At 36.3% G+C, this 20,162-nt stretch overlaps 1 protein-coding gene across 1 annotated transcript in view; it reads right to left on the reverse strand.

Annotated features, from left to right (window-relative positions):
• Sema1a (semaphorin 1a) overlaps positions 1-20,162 on the reverse strand; it is a 441,797-nt gene that overhangs the window by 158,226 nt on the left and 263,409 nt on the right. The gene's annotated exons all lie outside the window — the stretch shown is intronic.

Raw genomic sequence — 20,162 nt, forward strand, 5'->3', positions numbered from 1 at the left:
GACACTCTGATTCGTACTATCATCAGCTATGTAACTTGAGAATGGAAATCACTGCATCTTTTAGGCGCATAAATATTACATAGTTACATCCCAAGCTAATAGAAGCGAGGTAAAAGGTATACAGCGGCGGTGAAAATAATAGTAGTAAAATTCAAAATGGTATTGTTTGCAACTCTTGTTTATTTTTTATAATTTTTATTTAAAATATAGTTCGATCTATAACAGAAAAAACATAATAATTTAAGGAATTCCACAAAATTCACAAAAATGAATCAGACTTAAAAAAAATTTGCCATAAGACTTTTTATTTAGAGTTTTTGGAAATTTTTCGAGTATGCAGTTTTGAAACCCATTCAATTTGGGTATAATAAATTGCAACTTTTGAGTCACCAAAAATCACCGCTGCTTTTTTAGAAATTTTTTTTTTTTTATCGAGGGTGTTCAGAGCATTTTCTTCCATGTAACGTATGAACAAAATCTATTTTTACAAACATATTTATATGAAAAAGCAAATGTGCAACCCCTCGACAAAAAAATTTTAACAAATCAATTGTAATTTTCACTGACCTGAAACTTGCACTGTATTATACTTAAATTGAATGGGTTACAATACTGTGTTAAAAAAAAACAAAAAAAAAAAAAAAAAAAAAGGTTCGACAAAATTTTAGTGTTTTCTTAATTAGGGCTAACATTGACTTTTCACTAGGCATTAAATGAAAAAATTGTAACCACTATGCTGGGCATTAAACACTACCCGTGTCATTGTGTTTATTTCCACATGGCATACATTATTCGCCATTTCGTTGCCTGGCAGAAATTCGGTTTAAGAATTTATGAAGTTTCTGTTGAATGATCATTGACTTAGTATAGAAAAACTTTATCTCACACTTTTTTTTATCAAATAAAAAGGACTCGTGTCGAAAATTTTAAAATTGGTTAAAGCGTATGCGGAAGTGTATTGATTTTCAATGAGAATATTTTGAAAAACAATACAGCTATTTTCAATATTATTTACTGTGTTCTCATTTTTTAGGTGCAAGATATAAAAGGCAACCTTCGTATAGCTTACTCAAACTAGTATAGCACCTAAACCCAAATCATTTTCTTCCTGAATTTTAAGCGTAATATTGTTAGTAGAAAGCGTATAACAAGGCAACAATAAGGCATATGTATGTAGTTAGTTGCATAGCTGCTTCCCTACCCACACGTGCATTCTGATTTCTATCCAATCCTACCCTCTCCTCTTCAGCATACGTACGCTGTCATTGATAGGCAAGTCGCACGCGATTATTTGCCTTGTCTCTGCTATCTAACAAATGTGTAATGTTCTTCAGTTTTTGTGTTTTTTTTTTGTCATCTCGTTTTTATAGAATTTTCAATCGCTTTTGATTTCATGTTCACATTTTTTTATTTTATTTTTTTTTTTTTTTGCTCGTCATTTTCTACTGTCTTCTACTTCTAATGCAGCCAACAAGCGGCTGGCAATTTGCCATTGTGCAATTGCTTTTTTCCCGCAGGCAATTCCTTCATATCCATATACATACCCATAGCAGTGCAGCGGCAGAACAAACTTTGGTGCCGGTAACATTTCAATGTCACACGTCAATTCAATCCAACGTCATTGCCAACAAATCGTAAAGTGAGTTAAGCGTAGGCGAATGAGTGGAGTGAAGTGGAGTTGCCGGCGGTGCCTTGTGGCATGTACGGGAGAAATGTGACTGTCGTGATTAGTGTTGCCAGAACTTTCTGGACCAACCGGCTAAATTGGCAAAAAAAACCGGCTAAAAACTGCTAAACTGTTTCAACTAAATTTCACATGTTTTATTTAAATAAATCATAAGTAGAAAGACTAGTTCTTAGGGAGAAGTTGCAAATTCAAGCTGGAAAAAATTTTGGCGGCAAGAATTTGCAATTATGAAAAACATATGAATGTGGCACACGGTTGCATTTTTTGTCGACAACAATGAATAAACAGGTTCGTCAAATTTAACAAGTAAGAAGGTCTAAGTTCGGGCGGAGCCGAACATTAAATACCCGGCGTAAGTATTAAATATATGTTTTTCCCCTTTCCGAGATCTACCGCTACATGGTAAACCGGGGTGTATCAATTTTGAATAAATTAGCGTGACTAAATTTCGAAATATTGAAGTTTCAAGCATTTCTGAAATTTACTGTTACATCAAAAGCGGCCGTAATTTTATTTNCTACCGCTACATGGTAAACCGGGGTGTATCAATTTTGAATAAATTAGCGTGACTAAATTTCGAAATATTGAAGTTTCAAGCATTTCTGAAATTTACTGTTACATCAAAAGCGGCCGTAATTTTATTTGGATTTCAATAATTTTCAACGTTTTGCTTCTATGTGGCAAGCACAATAACCATACCGAGTTTGGTACAAATTGGTAGNTATCCTAAACGTATTTCTTGGTCAAGAATTGTTGGAAGCATCAATTTTGAATAAATTAGCTTTAATAATTACTGATTTATCGAAGATTTCGTATTACTCTAAATTACCGTTATATGGGATGCAGGCGTGGTTATTGTCCGATTTTAAAAATCCTCGGCCATTTCGTATGTTATACCAAGGTTAATGACTGTGCCAAATTTGGAAGAAATTGGTGCAGCGGTTACCAAGATATACACATGTAACCATAAGTGGGCGTGGCTACGCCCATTTTCCAAAAATTTATAATATTCTTATTTTTCGTCTAAAACTTATTGTAAATATCAATTTTGAGTGAATAATCTTAAGTAGTTACTAAAATATCGCAGTTTTCGTATTTCGGCAAATTACCGTTATATGGGAGGTAGGCGTGGTTGTTGTCCGATTTTGCCCATTTTCAATACCATCCGTCCTACGCCCAAAAGAAGTGCACATACCATGGACGGACGGACGGACGGACGGACAGACAGTCACCGCTTAATCGATTTCTCTTTTCATTCTGATCATTTATGTATACATTTGTCTATATCTATCTCGATTCGTTTTGCCTGTTACAAACAACCGTTATGTGAACAAAGTTATAATACCCTTGTGCACAAGTGCGCTCGGGTATAAAAATTTACACACTTGAGCGATTTTAAAATAAAAAATTTAAGTAAAGACTTGTTTACTTAATTAGTTTAGTTAATTCCAATGATTTGAAACGTACTCGTAACGCAATCTCAATCAGAGTCGATATAGGAAACGCGAAAGTTAGTACGGCAAAGAGATTGAAACGTATGTTGAAGAAAGTTGGACTAGCAAGAAATATACATGTAGATCCTGTTTTTTGTCCCTCTGTAAGAACTTTAAAATTCTATACAAATTTCTTATATTTTAAATGCAACCGTGGACACTAGCTGGCAGAGAAACTTGCAAGTTCCTGCAAATTTGCGTTCGTGCAGAAATTTGCAAGTTTCTCTATTTGAGAGAGAATTTGGGAGCATTTTTTTTTTCTTACTAACTGATATTTTGAGTGATAATTTTCGCCGGATTTTGGACGAACAAACCTATTGTCTTCCTAGAGAGTTTTGCTTTACATAGAAATTTGTGCTCTTTTACTTTCATTTTTATGCATTTCAGTGTTGGTTCTTTTAATTCAAGTTGGCCTTCGGTTTTTGGAATTTAAATAAGTTCTCAGGAAAAAAAAGTTAGTTTAAATAACTCCATATGTGTATCTATTTTCCCTTGCCTTAAAACTTTAAGCGTGGGCAACAATGATGTTTTGTAATTAAGGGAAAATTGAATATGCGCTATCTGGGAAGACAATATCTGTAACATTTATTCTTAGCAGTATATCCAAACACAAACGCCTGTTAAGGAAACAGTAAAACAATTAGTTATTTTCTAAGTTTGCGAATAGAACTTCACACTTAAATTTAAATCATTGATATCTAACAAACATTTTATGAAGAAAGTCCCCGTTACGACCTTCTTTAGAAAAAAAAAAAAATTTTGTTTAAAATAAAAATAATCGAAATCGGCCCAATTTTATATAACCCTGCCTCCACGATAACGCTAGTAGCCATTTCTAACAGATTTTGGGTCGCTTAGTCAAAAATGGAAACAAATATATTTGAATTTTAAGAAAACAAGGAAATGCAAAATCGGCTACAAAACGGCTAATTTTTTTTACAAAACGGCTAACAAATCGGCTTCCGGCTAAACCGAAATTTCTCCGGCTGTTTGCTATTTCAACCGGCTAAATCTAGCCGGAAAACGGCTCAAATGGCAACACTGGTCGTGATGGGCAGGTGTGCGGTGAAGCGGGAGCGAAGCAAAAATCGAACAGGCAATTGAAGCAAAAAACATATATGTAGGAACGTGGCATTCTTTACATGCGATCTACTTATGTACTTTCTCAACTACGGCAATTCCAGCAATTCAGTGGCCAATAACAACAAGGCCGGCAGACAGCAGTGCAAAACAGTCGATCGGTTGGTCAGGCAGACGAAAGGGGGCAGTCAGCCAGATGCTGCCTCGTGTGCTGCACCACCGCCACTGACTTTACTCCCTATTTGTTGGTATTTGTCGGATTTCTTTGTTTGTTAGCATGCCGCATGCGCATTTTTGTTTGTGTGTATGTATGCTGCCTTTGTGGCACGTTAGCGTGTAACGGTAAATGGCTTTTCTGAATAGCAGCAAATCGTGGTTAAAAAAATGCAAAGAATCCTTTTCCCCAGTTTGCATTTTGTATTTTGCATTCAGCATTCAGCATTCAGTTTTCGATTTTCGGCCGCATCGCTGACGAACCCGTCGCCACCCCTCATCCTTTCCTTGCTCATCTGCATTGCATACACCCCACTCACAGCCAATCTAACTGAATTTAAATCAGCTTTCGAAATGGGACTGCGGCTCTGGGATAAATGCAATGGCAGAACGGTAGGGAGGGCGGGCTAGGCTGGCAAGCTGGTGGGCAATTTTTGTTGCTGCATCGATGCTAAGGATTTGCTTTTTATCTGTCATTTCACCGCTGCCATTCACAATTTTCCATTTTCATTCAATGCAAGTAACATTGCGCTTCTCGTCAGAATTGCCACCAGCCGTTCGGCCCTGAGCAGGAGGCTTTGTCATTGCACCAAGCGTGACGAAGTGTGGCGAAGTGTAGCAAAACTCGTTTTCGGTTTGTCAGCCAACAGACAGTGGACAAAATTGGTGCTATGTAATTTTTGATTTTATTTTTTTTTTTTGCTGAGGCAAAGATAATTCAAGCTTAACAAGAATATTTACTTTAAAAATATTTATACAAATATTATTTTTTATGTAAAAACAAAGTAAGTGCGCCTAAGCCACACTGGAGAAGTGAACCAAAGCTTTGTCTCATAACTAATGTGACCAACCGTACTTCTTTCGGAGGTACAGTACTTCTTTTTTCGCTCTCGTACTTCGTACTTCAAAGTACAGTCAAATGTACTTCTTTGCGATATTTTGTACTTCGCGAGGGAGATTCTGTATCCAGTTAGCGACAATTTTCGGATCGCTATCGCACTTTCTGACGCATGATATAAATGTTTTTGCAACAAAAAATGTGATAGGAATTCGAAAATTGTCGATAACTGGTTACAGAATCTCCCCCCAGGTCCAGTACTTCTCCAATCTTCTGGACGATCGTCACATGGCCTGGGCGATAAATTCGTTGAAACCATTAAAGTCGCCGGGGACCGATGGCATCGTACCTGCGCAGCTGCAATGGGCTCTGAAAGTGTCGTGAAATTGTTTGGATCCTATTTATGCGAACTGCGTGAGGACCGGGTACATCCCCAAGCCTTGGAGGATAATCAGTGTTGCGTTCATCCGGAAAGGCGGAAAAGGCTCTCATATTTCCCCCTAGGGATTTTAAGGCTATCAGTCTATTCTTTTTTGCTAAAAACGGTAGAGGGACTGATCGACTTGTACATAAGAAACGTTTTCTACCTAGATCCCTAGCTCTACCCCTGTTATTTCTAATTACATTTACCTTATTCTGTTTTCCTTTACCTTCATTTTTGTCTTCATACTATATCGATAACAAAATCGATTGTAACGTCCAACAAAATATCGATAACAAAACCGATAAAAATATGGATAACAAAATCGATGACAAATTCGATAAAAATTTCGGTAGAAAAATCGATAATAATATTGGTAGCAAAATCGATTAGAAAATCGAGAAATATATCGATAACAAAATCAATAAATAAACGATAACAAAAATCGGTTAGAAAATCGATAAAAATATCGTCAAAAAATCGATAAACAATCGATAAAAAATCGATAACAAAATCGATAACTAAATCGGTAAATAACCATTAAAAGAGTCTATAACAAAATCGATGAGTAATCAATAAAAAAATCAATATCAATATCGATAACAAAGTCTATAAAAATATCGATAACAAATTCGAAAAAAATAACGATAACCAAATCTATAACAATATCGATAAAAAATATCGATAACAAAATCGATAACAAAACCGTGAAAAAATATCGAGTATTATATAGATAAGTCCCGAGAATTCCGATAATCTCGAAAATCCCAAAATAGTTCCCAGATTGAGTCTCCAACTACATATATCCATTTCTCTATAATTACCTTTATTTTAATCTTTCTTCCTCTATTTTCATCTTTATTTTTATCGATATCCTTATCCTCATCTTTTTCTTTATATTTATCTTTGTTTTTACTTTTATGTTTATCATGCTCATCATCTAGATATTCCCCTTCACCCTTGCCCTTATATAAGTAAAGTGTTTAAATTTACATTGATCTTCATGTTTGCCTTTATCTTTACGCATCTTTGTTTTTTTTATTTTATATTATACCTTTGCCTTTATCCTTTTCTTTATCTATGTACGTACTCATCTTTACTTTCATCCTTGTACTTGTCTTTTTCTGAGTATTATTCTTTAACCTTTTATTAGCAAGTTACACTCAAGAAGCACTTGTTTCAGCCCCAATCATTTCCGTTGCACCATTTCCGTGCGCAATTTCCGTTAAATTTGCCAATTTACTCCCAACCAACCAACCGCCGCTAAAGATTTTTCACTTCAAAAAAAACGGGGGAAAATGCTTGACAAGGTCAGCGATAATAAGATATAAGAAACTCATAATGCTCTCTTACCAGTTCATTCTCTGCGATGTTCGATTTGTTCCTCCTAATTCACCAAAATTCGTTTGAATTTTGAAATTTCCATTTTGCAGTATAAAACTTCTCCAAAACACATTTTCCCAACCATTCAGCATTTCATTTCAATAATCTCTTCAATAATTTCGCATCTATTGTGCACACTTCACACTGCCTATTTTCCCAGCATCGCAACCCACTGTCCACACAACAGAACGCAAAACGCGTTGCACAGCGTTTGTATTGTTAGCTGCCTTTGCAAATTTTTAGAAGCGTGCATGCGCGTGGATTTAGGTTTTTGACTTTTACAGTAAGCCAATTTGCGTCCACTTCAATTGCGCTGCATCGGCAATCGAACGCTTTGCATCCCCAGCCTGGTAATTCGCTTTTTTTTTTCTCTTTCGAAACTTTGATCAGGTTTGCATACATAGGTACCTATGCACATATGTATGTATAAAGTACATATGTTTGGTTGCGTGTAGGTACGCATGTACTTGTATGGCATCCTAAAATATTTTGTCCATTAGGTATAGTTGTAGTTTTGTCATGGCTTTCGATTGCCATTTTCAACTTGCCGCATTCACGTAAATGTCATTGTGCTTCTGCCAAATTTGATTGGCGTGTAACAGAGAGTAGTGAAAAAGAGAAAACGGCAGCGCTAGCGGCAGCAGGAGGCGCAGAAGGTGGTAATTCGTAAGATGGTACGTTGATTGAAATATTCGTTAATTTGACGATCGTGGTAGACGCCATCCAAAAGTGTGCTAAAAGTTAACTGCGAAATTAAAAGGTTTTCAAATAGCTTATGCGCCACGAACTCCACAGCCGATTATTCAAAAAAGAGATCTCCTTCAGAGAGTCACTATGACCAGTAGTGTTATAGTGTATTCCTATTCCGCGTCATTTTTTGTACAGTTTATTTGTTCTGATATATTTTTTCTTAAGTATCTCGGTTTAAGTTCCTTTATCATACACTTTAAATGCCGGAAAATTCCTATTGAATCCCAGAGCAATGGCGGATAGAGAATTTTGAGTTAGGGAGGACCGATTGGGTCAACTTTTCAAATATGGTTTAAGTAACGCGACATATATTACGATTCGCCAATGAGTGACCTCTACAAGCATCCAACCGATGATATAAAAATTATATACATATATATTCTTGTACAAAAATGTAAACAAAAAAATTAATTTTTTTTTATAAAGGCAATAGGCGTATTAATGTATGTATATTAATACATATTTCTTAATTACAACGTTTGCCGATTGAAGGATGGAATTATTTAAAAATAGTTATATTTAAAGGATGGGATTATTTTGAATAATATATATAATTTTAAAAATAGTTTTAAAAATTAATAAGAATTAAACAAAATGTTTCCTTTTTAAAACAATAAAATCTACACATTAAGTTAGAAAAAACATATCCAAAAGAAGAAAATAGTGATATAAAATTTAAAAATATAATAAAAATTTTAAAACCAAATCTAAAATTACAAGAAATTAAATAAATAAAGAAATAACAAAAAAAAAAATAAAATAAAATCAGCTCCCAAAAATTTACTGAAATAAAACTAAATGTAAAAAACTAACTATAAAACTATATGTAAAACTAAATTAAAAATTTGTATGGATTTTCTAATTTTAACGCCCTTTTCGCAAGTTTGTTAAAAAGAATAGAATATACTAATAAAAAGAAAATTAAATTCACAAAAAAATAAAAAAATACATAATATAAGTTTCGAAAAATTAATTGAAATTAAAAAATATATATTTTACTTTTTTAAAAAATACAATCTAAGAATGAAAAGAAATCTAAAGTAAAAAAGACAATTAAAAAAAAAAATAAGAACAAAAATGCCCGAGGACTGGAACGCAGCTTTCTCGTATGGCATGCCTGTGCTTTGATCACTCGCCCATTGTGACTGCTGGAACGACGTGAGCTAAATCATATACAAGTGCTTTCTCTCAAAATAGCTTTTCCCAACGAGTAGCAAATGAGAGCTTTTTTTCTAAGACTTTAATCTAGAAAAAACTTTTTAGCAAAATTTATTTTCAAATTTCTTGTTCAACCGAAACTTTACTTTTTCCAGCCCAGAGGGAGGGCAGGCGACGATTTTATAGTAACTCGATTCCCAAAGGGCCTACAGGTCTCGCTACGCACATAACTTTTGTTTGGAAATTCATTTTTTAGTTTACCCATAATGGGGACATAATAGGAAAACCGTGGCATCTAATTGAGAGTACCAGTCGCTATTTTAGAGTCATCAGTGTAGGGCGACAGGATTTATTTATCGACAAGCTGTTCCCCTTCATTTTTTTCTGGATGCGAAATGAAGTTGAATGCACTTAAAAAGTCTCAAATGTCTAGATATCGAGATAGATCAATATGAAAACAGACCATTCAGTGCTTCCAGGTTAGCTTAATTCAAGACCGGACACCTTCTAGGTTTTGACAAATTTGTTATGTATTTATTTCGTGCCATGGGTTGATAAGGAAACATCAGTGTTTCACAATGATTCTGAGCCATAGAAGGAAAAGGAGATCTAAAATTGAATAGGGCACGGTAAACATCCAAGAGTTTGTACACAACGGTAGATTAGCCGTTCAATAAAGTTTCTGTTCGAGCTGACCAGTACTAAAGAACATTTTAGCTTATACCACCGTGATGTATTTTGAAGGGAATTTCCGGCCTGCGACATCATCCATGGTTGCCATTTTGGACGAAATATACAATTTTTGGTAGAATTGTTTTCCAGTTCGGCACACACCGGTATACAACCTTCAGATTTGGTACTATAAATTTTTTAAGTTCAATACAAATGGACAATGAAGCTTGCTAGAGCGCTTTGGGACTTAGCAGTTGCATCAGGAGTGAAGACCTTCAAGGTTAGTTGTAGGTTTTAAAACCATTCGTTGAGGATGCCTTCAAAAAGCCATACAAGATAATAATTCCTGAAAGGGCTACTTTGCAGAAAATTAATCAAAACTATAGGTACGTCTCGATGTATTCTCGAGGTTGGTAATGCTGGGCCCTGGGTCGTCAGACAACATCAAAATCCCTGGACTCTTGCAAAACCACATCTAGGATTTTGTACAAATGTAAAGCCCAGCACGCATAAGGTGATCTCTTTTTTTGGTGTGTGGTGGGATCATGAGGCCATTGATGGCTAGGAAAGAGGTGATGCTCTCGAAACCTGTGCTCCAACAGAGCCTATATGATCCGCAGCCTTTTTGTAGTCCGTCAAAAATGATACACAGCAGAGTTCCCAAGGAAAAGAGGCAATCTAAGAAATTTATAACATCCTCTTAAGTAATTTTAGAACTACGTGTGAATTTTAGTCAAGAGGGTCTGCGGACTTTCACAGGCTATCTGACAGAACTTCAGCAAAAACTACTCAGTGTAATAATAATAATAAAAAATATATGTATTCGAAAAATGAGTTTATTAACTCTATCGCCAATAATTTTTTGTAAAATACTTGAATAACGAACTCCATAGTCAAAATGTATTTTTGTATTTTTTTTTTTGCGTTTTGGTACACTTTTTGGTACAGAAAACAAGAAGTAAGTGGCAACCGACTTCTTTGTAGGATATTTCTCTCTCGACTTTGATATTTTTGCTAATTTTGTCTGGCCTTTGTTTGCGGTATTTTTCTCTATTTCTATTCTAAGTTCTTGGTCTGCGTTTTATAAGCGTGTATTGTTCGTACCCAATTCCACGGCAGTGAAGTACTTTCCATACAATTTTTCTAATAATTTTGAAGACATACTTTTCTGGTCGTTTTTAAGACGCAAAGGGTCCCATACAGAAATTGGAAACTGCAGATCTGAAAAGTGGAAATTTCAAAGCCCACAATATTTATAAAAATACCTGAAGTCATTCAATTCTAATACTTGGCACTATGAATTTGTATTAGTCCGCGCAGCCTTTCGAATCGCAATACAGAGGCCTCAGGACTGTGCTTTTCATTTTCGTCAACAATTCGACGCCTGCGAGATTATTCACATGATTGTCATAATTTTATAAAAAATTCGAACACTTTTTTACGACAGTACAGCAATAAATAAAAACGCTGCTATAGCAAAAAACAAAACCCTCCTTCACAATTTGGCAAGCTCAAAATTAATTTTACACCATTGGTTTTTTCGTCAAACTCGCTTAGAATTTCAACTAGAATACCTCTATACCCTAAGCGCTTAGTCGATAAAATCTCGCATACAAATCATCCCACCCTAATCATCACGCTCGTACTCTACACACAACGCTATAAACACATTATCCCTACAATTCAGCATTCAGCAATTGGAATCGTCAAAACTACTAACTGCTCTACATAAGTTGTCTTCCAACTGTCAAAAATTTAATTGAAAACTGCAAAACTCTGGCAGAGAGCAGGCGAAGTCTCAGAGCTGCTCGTCAGTCAGTCAGTCAGTATGTCACTTAAACAGTCGGCCAGGCCAATCAGGTGTTGCTACTTGACATTTGTCACTTTCTGACAACTTTGGTGCGTTTTGGACGCTGATGGCTTTACTTCGCTGCCGCCGCCGCCGCTGCTGCTGCACAGCTCCTGTCAATGTCGTTGTCGTTCAAAGCAAAGCAATTTGAATGCTACGCATTTCCAGTTGAATTTCGACTACCAGGTGCATGTACTTGTGTAGGAAAGTAAGTAACTTTTTTGACTAAAGTGAAAAGCTGCCAGCTAATTGATTGAGGGCGCAGCTTAGCAGACGCAGTAAGTTTTAGAGCATGCAAATCGTAAAAGTAAAGACGCAGTAAGCGATCGTAGGAGAATAAGGGACTTTCGACCTTTTTAGGAAAGAACAATTTAATATTATGATTGATTAAATTTTTTGCAAAACTCACTTTTCCGCCACCCTTGGTTTCGTTTACACAATTTCTTTATACTCAATTTAATTTTTGTACTTTTATTTTAGCTATTTGCATTGCGCACCTTTTTTGCTAGGCACATATAAATAAGTCCCAAGCGGTGAGTTGTTGTCGCTCCACCCGCTGCAATCTAAACGCCAGTCGGTATCGTCTGCGTCCAACCTTGGCCTAATTAAATTTAACAAGTTCATGCCCCATACCTTTTGCTACTTTCTTACTTTCCTTCCGCCTTCCGCCTGCTGCCATTAGCTCGCGCGTGTGATCCTCTGGCAGCTATTCAACGTCATCGTCAGTGCCGTCGCCGTCGTCGCTTTGGACTTCGTAATCGTCCTTCTAGCGCACTACATGCTAAATGCGTGTCGCAGTCATAATTTTGTTGTTTTCACCCTCTCCTTGCTTGCTGCCTTTTTCTTCTTCTTCTTCTTCTTCCGTTTTCGTTTGAGTGCTTTCACGCATCTGAGGACTTAAAATACCATTATTGGAATGGCGAACGACCACATTGTACTTACGACTAGCCGCCGGCCTATTAACAGCCAACTCTCACACACACAGCCGCATAGACACACACACGCACACACAAGCAAACGTATGCATACCTAAATAGCAGCTGTCATATTTGGTTGTGTGTTTCTCGTCTGCGCCTATTTCGCCTGTCAGAAAAGTTTAGCTCGAGCCTATGTCAGCGCCAGCACGTCACATCAACTTTTTGACTTTGCCGGAGTTCGGGTAAAGTTCCCGCCCACCAACTAGGATACGTATGCGTGAATAGCCTTTACAGCAAGCTACAAATTTTCGCTTGACTTTGTGTATGTGGAACTTGTTAAAAATCCATTAATCATGTAAGTGCTGCTGGTCGTGCAATATTCTGTATGTGGATAAAGGAAAGAAATGAGCAATGGCTGGCTGGAGTTTTAAGAACATTTGAGGACTATTGATGCGCTTGTTCGCATACAAATGCGCTTATAAAGTGAATTTAACGTCAACTGCTATCACGCAGGCGAGCATTTCGTCGCCATGTCGGCAATAGAACAGGCAATAATGACTTTGGTTGTGCTCGTACATAGAACGTAGAAAAGTGCTTCATTCGTATGTTTAATGCGTATAATAAAACGTTGCCCATTAAACATGTGTGCAAGTGGCCAAAGGAAGTGGCGACTGGCCGTGTAGGAAATATTTTGGAGACGAAACATTACAGTATCCTTCTTCTTGTGTACACTAACACAATAAGTTTGCTAGAAGTAGAGCTTTTTTCTATAGTTTTTAGGTTAAGTTAGGTTGTCGCAGTCATCTATAAAACACACTTAGGTTTCGGGCCCATTGTGATGCCGCATGTGGGTTCAGCAACTCCCAATCCCTCCTAAAACCATTTTGAACTTTGCGAGAATTTTAGAAGATCCCTGATTCCCACGCATCTAAGATCCTCCAAGTTGTCTAAGAACCGACTACCAAGAGTGGAGGGTTTTCGTCTGGATAGAGCAGGGCACTGGCCCAACAGGCGCAGAATCGTTTCCTTCTTCTCTTTATCTTAACAGCTAATAGAGAAGTCATGTAAATGTAAGTGGTTGTTCTTCTTGTAGCGGCTACGAAACACCGGCTTTTCCATCCACGTTGTCGGCAAACTCAGCCAAAGTGAGGTCCAGGAAGTGTGCAACTTCCACTGGGTCTGTCCGTAGGAACAGAGGCGTTAGCCGGGTGGGGTTTTGGAGATAAAGCTCTGTCCGGTCCACGTTGGGTGGTTGGGTACTCAAAATGGTATTCAAAGTTCCGCAGTCGATATAAGTCGGGAGAGACTCCCTGTGAATGCCGTTTATGGCCCGTCGGTATGCAGTCGGGTCCATAGTTTGTTTTGTGAACCTCTGGACATCGTCCGTCAGATCGTGTAGATCATTCCTGACGTGCCTTCGAGAGGGCTCTGCTGCAAGCATATAGCTGTTCGGGTGACTACGTCTGCGACACCCTACTAGGAACTGCTTGCAGAGCACTGTGCTATGCTACTTGATAGGAAGCATCTGGGCCTCGCCGTATAGGTGGTGTCAGTCAATGCGATCAGAAGGCATCCAGTCGCGGTCCTGCTAGTCCCCGGTGACCACACGGGCGCTGCATAGGTTAGAACCAGTCGGCAAATTGCTTTGTATATTGCCAACCATGTTTCTTTGTTTTTGCGCCAGGTGCTGCCGACTAGCGATTTGAGGACCTTCTTGCGGCTCTGTACTCTGTTGACAATTGCATTTGTGTGCGCCGAAATGGAGAGCAGACTAGTGAAGGTAACTCCGAGAGTTATGAGGTTATTCACCTTCAGAATTGGTTCGCCATCGACGGTGAATTCCCAGCTGGAGTCGGACCTCCTTCGTCCAGGTGGTAAAAAGGGTTTGCCGAGGTTTTCGTAGGGGAGTGGGTTAGGCTTCTTACAGTGAAAAGCGAGACAGTTCGGAGAGTTTATCGAGCATGAAGAAAAGAATAAAGATAAAGATTAGGATAGATGTAAAGGAAAAGACATAAGGATAGATATAAACATAAAAATTAAGATTTAAAAAAACGACAGAAACAAAGGTATGGAAAGAGAAAGTGATAGAGATGAAGATAGATACAAAGAAAAAGATAAATCTGAAAAGTGAGATATGTTATGTTACGTTATGCTATGTTATGTTGTTTTTTAGTTATGCTGGGTTATGGTATGTTTTGTTATGCTATGCTATGTTATGTTATGTTATGTTGTGCTATTTTGTGTAATGTTAACTAATGTTATGTTATTCTTTGTTATGCTGTGTTATGTTAGTCTATGTTATGTTTTGTTATGCCATGTTATGTTATGTTATGTTAAGTTATTTATGTTATGTTAAGTTATGTTATGTTGTGCAACGCATTTCACCTCAACTCACCACAGCCTACTTCAAATTACTTCAGCTAATCTCATATTAACCTCTCTCGTTTCATCCCAACTCACCTAACCCCAACTCACCTCATTTCATCTCAAATCAAATTACCTCGCCTCACTTCAACTGACCTCAATTCAACTCACCCTAATTAATTTTTACTTATCTAAACTCACCTCACCTGAACGCAATTCACTTCGCTTCACTCAACTCACACTCAACTCAACTCACCTCAACTCCACTTAATTTTTGTGGTTGAATTGCAACCGCTGGGCGAACACTAGTATACATAAATGAGCTAGCATATTTCAAAAAGAGTCAAGTATGTCTGCTTGGGCCTCCATCATTTTTGCATTTGCATTTTTATTTGCCACATATAGTCGCGTTGGCGTGTTTACGTGCCTACAAAAGCTTTTGCTTATCGAACAAATTTTACTTTACCATATCGACAGTGGTACGAACAACATCATCAACAAAACAACAGCATTATTAACATTTCTACAACCAACCAAATGAACCTTTGCATATTTTTTTCTCAACCCTGATTTTGGCAACTTTTACACCAGAAGCAGCTAAAATGCGTGCAGAACTCACGCGCATATAAGAGTAGAGAACTTTATGCGTGTTTTATAAATACTTACATACATGGCCAACCGAGTATGCATAAGTATATGCAAAATAAAATCAAAATACACACAATTTCATAAACCTTTTCGGGTTTTTTAATATAACAAGTGCAATTTACAAAAACTTGCGTATATATTTTGAAATTTCGTTGCTAACGGTCTCCAGCTTTTTATTTCATAAGAAATTCATACTTATATGTAAAAAAAATCCGTCACAAAAAAAAAATCCTCAAAAATCAACGCGAGTTTTCTGCCGTTTAAACCTTTCACTTCATTCGACTAAAATTGTATGGACTATGAAACTGCATACCTAAAAATTTTCTTAAAATTCAGAACAAAAAGTTGAAATTTTGATGAAAATGTGTTGAATTTTCCTAAATTTTTTATACAGTTTGAAACTGTTATTTACATGGTTTTGGGTTAAAGCTTAGACGATATTTTTATAAACAAATAACAAAAAAATGTAACTCGAAAAACATTACGAATATTTGAGGAAAATCAACATGTGGTCATTTGTTTGAGTCACTGTATGTCCATACCTACATATATGAATGTCTCAAAAGTTGCATGCGTGTGCGTTAGCGACATACGTACCTTCCCTGTTTTATTGCATGCGTTCGCCTATTTTATGCGTTCTGCCTAATAATAATTTACGTGATAATGGCATTAAATTGCTTACAACTACAAATCACCCAAACAACTCATCTATTAAGGGCACCCACCCGCCACAGACCAAAAGTTCAGCAACGCGAGACGCGCAAACCGTCACTGTAGCCAGCCATTTGAGCTAAATATGAATGTACGTAACTCAACACAACTTTGGCAGCATGCGAGGAAGAAATCGCTATAGAGAGCTAGCGTAACGGCTCATAGCCTTGCTGCTTCATATCTACACAAATATGTAAAAACGCACAAGTGAGTGAATATTTACATGCATATGGGCTGAGGAGGGTAGAGGTAGCGCCCAGGTCATAAGCGTGGATAAACTTTTGTATGTTGCGAATACATACATACTTATGTACATGGCTGCTTGTTTTGCTTTGGTTTTAGGCGATTTACATGCCAACCTTTCGACCGCCCCCCCTTCGAACTTCGTACCATTAACGCTGTTAAGTAATTTAGATGAGTTTCTGAAACTTTTTAAATGCCGCTTCGACATTCACACTAACACGCACGTGCTGGTGTTTCTTGTCATATTAATTTTTCATATGTGTGTATGTAGCAGTTGCTTGTCTTGTGTGAGGACATGCGTTTGTGAAAATACATATTAGTAAATATTTTAGCATGCTTGTGCATACACCTATTTCGGGTTTCTTTCATCAGTGTTTTCGTGAATTTTATATACCTTTTGTGCTGCTTACCATATTATTTGTGGCTCATTCGAATCTGTTTATTTTAGGTATCCACTTAAAGGTCAACGCTTGGGTCGTATGAACGCAAAACTGGAAAAGCAATGAACTTCAGAGTGAGTAAAAGGAAGGTGAATCCCAGCTAGCGATGTGAAGTATTGACCATATGTGAAAGGCGGTAGAATAAAGAGCGTCGTGCGTCACAACTACGCTTAATTTTCGCATGACAAGGGGCTAGCAAACAAGGATAGCATTTAAAACATTCTGTGCGCATCTTCATCAGCAATCAAGAGAAAAAGGCGTAGCTAAAAACTATAGAATGCTTCAAAACGCTTATCTTATAACAAAAAAAAAAAAGCTTATAAAAGCTCACAACACTCATGCTCGCTTGAATGGTCAATACCATTCAGGCAGAAGAGGGTCAATATGACGCGTTCGGAGTCTATAGGGGCTATCCTCAGGGCGACGTGTATCTTATAAAAAATGAAGTTAAAAAGAAGTCAGTATATACCGCATAATAAAAACTTGTTGAAAATAACTGTAGTGTTCCTCAAAATGAAAAACAAATTGAAAAAATGAAATGTTTTGAAAAAGTTTCACCCAAAACTACACTTGTGTTTTGTTTTCGCTTTTGGTATAAAAATTTCAAATTTCAGCTATTCATCGTTCAAGGAGGAAGAGGGAAAGAAAACTCCAACACTCTTACTTTCACACTCGTAAGTAGTACAATAAAGTAAAGTACATGAATTCGCCTTGATTTCACAAAATATTTTTTTTTTTTTTAGATTTTAGAAACATTTTGGGTATGCGGTATTATAGATCATTAAATTAAACTAAAATTAATGATCTATAAAACTGCATGCCCAACATTTTTCTAAAAACTCATTAATTTTGGTGAAATCTTTTTAACATTTAAAATTTTTCTTGTGATATCTTTTTTCCTTTAGATTTAAAGAGCTTTGAAGTGAGATTTTCAAACAAAATTTCGATTTATGAAATATTCTTATTTTTTTATGAATGTGGGTTAAAGTTGTCCAAGCTTTGTATATTTTTTGTCGAAGATGTTACGGTTTTCTTCCATATAAAAATAAAGTGTTTGTATTCTTTATATGGAAGCAAATGGGGAAAAAAATTCTAAAAAATCAACCTTAATTTCTAGCCATTTTAAACTTGTACTTTTTCTACTAAAATTTAATGGGCTATAAAACTGCATACTCAGAATCGTTCTCGGATATCTTATTAAAAAAACTCGAAATTTTAACGAAAGTTGAACTTTTTTAAATATTGCACAAAGTTTGGAACTTGGACCCGTGTAAGGGGTTAGGGGGATAAAATAATTAAAATTAAATGACAATAAATAATAATATGTTAAATCTTGTCAAAATGTGGTGCGGCTATAATTTTTTCGAGCACTGTATTTTCCATGGAATTTATAAAGTAGGTAAAGTATCGACAGTCTCCTTGAAATTTAATTGATATCTTGTAACTCGAGTCTACATATCGCGCACTTTCTTCAAAGGAGTGTTGATTCAATATTTGTCACAAAATAATATATTCAAATACATATCGCCTATTTATCTTCCATAAGAAGCGGAAATACATTTTTTTTTTTGGTAATTTGCAAAAGTCTGCCTACTTTACTACTTTAGAGGGAGTCAATCAAACATTTCTCAAATACTCAATTCAATTGAACACAATTTTTCAAACAGGTGGAAACCTTCCTTAAATATATTTTAGGCAAAATTGCCTAAATCTCCTTATCTTATCTGGCTGGTTTCAACTAAGATCAGCCAATCAAATGTCAACCAGCTGTTCAATTTAAAGTCAGTTTACTTAAACTAAGTTTAAACTGGCACTGAAAAACTGGCCCTAAGTCGAGTCAGTTATTTGTAAGAAAGCGCATAGAACACTGAATATGATTGCCAATAGGTTTAGGGAGAATGGACTATCCGCTAACTCAACCAAAAGTAGTACAGTGAAACCTCCCTTGGGCGGACATTTTGAAGTATCTTAAACTTTTAAAATGTAAAAATCAAAAGTCAAATTTTAAAAATTAAAAAAAATAGCTGCGACCGATATTCGGCATGCTGGCATTTGCTTTAATTTGGTGGCACACTCTTTAAACTACACATATGAACATTCTATTTGAAAACTTCCCAAAGTTATTCAAAAAAAAAAAAAACAATTACGATTTTTTCGAGTGACAATGAAAAGGCTAGTAATTTCGGTACTTCGCCTAAATAAACTTTTTAAGGCTTAAATTGTTCAAATACTTGATTTATAAAGGGTTCTTGTTTCTGGAACTCCATCGATTGAAATAAATACAAGAAGAATGCTTTAGCGTTTTTTTTCTGTCGAGATAAGAGAATGGCACTAAAAAAACTCATAGAAATGCTCACACATACATATATGGTTTATGGAGAATTTTGTAATCTTTAATTTGCCATATCTCGTATCACGATTGTTCAATTGGTTCGCAAGATATACATACGTAATTAAGTGGAACCACTTTTTTTTTTGCTGAATAACGGTAAATTGCAAATATCTCGATAACTTATCCATAGAGAAAAAGTAAAGTCGATTTTCATAAAAATTGGATAGTGGCATCCGTGGAACAGAAAAACACACAAATTTCTGATCCAGTGCTAATTTACATTTTCGGGTTTTTAAAATACCAGTAAATTTCATATTTAAAGACTTTGCAGCCTGCGGTTACTTTGTAGAAAAATTCTCGCTTCGTTGAATTTTAATTCTTAATTAACCATTCTTGCTTGCGGAATTCATAAATATATTCACAGTCTAATCATAATTACAAGGAACGCAAGAGCAGAGTTACGTAAAGTTTTTCATGCTAAGTAAAATATGCAAAGCAACCCCAACACCGTACTACATACAAACTAATCCCAACATGAACGGCCAAGCAACTAAACAATCGATAACTGCAAATTTTCTTTTATCATTATCCCTTCGTTTTTGGCCGCTTGGCTGACTGCCTGCTTCGTCTATTTGGCTTGACTGCGATAACTCAGCGCCTTATCCTGATTGCTGTAGCTGGACTGAGTGCGGCATAAAATACCACAAGCATACTGCAGCCACTGCCTTTGTGGCTTGTCGGTGGCGCGTTGCTCTACTACGTAGTAGACAATACTTAATTGGAAGATCTTTACTATGGTAAGAGAAAGAAAGAGAAAAGTCTGCTGCTAGACTAGCAAATAACAAGGCATACATTTACTACTAGTTTAATTTTAATAAATTTTTACGTTTTGAATAACTTTGCAGGCTTTAGGTGTGCAAAGCGTACACAAGCATACATATAGTTATGTAAATATGTACGCAA

Source organism: Rhagoletis zephyria, unplaced genomic scaffold, assembly GCF_001687245.7.
Source record: "Rhagoletis zephyria isolate East Lansing unplaced genomic scaffold, Rhagoletis_zephyria_1.1 Rzeph_scaffold_00028, whole genome shotgun sequence".
In the NCBI taxonomy this organism is placed as follows: Eukaryota; Metazoa; Arthropoda; class Insecta; order Diptera; family Tephritidae; genus Rhagoletis; species Rhagoletis zephyria.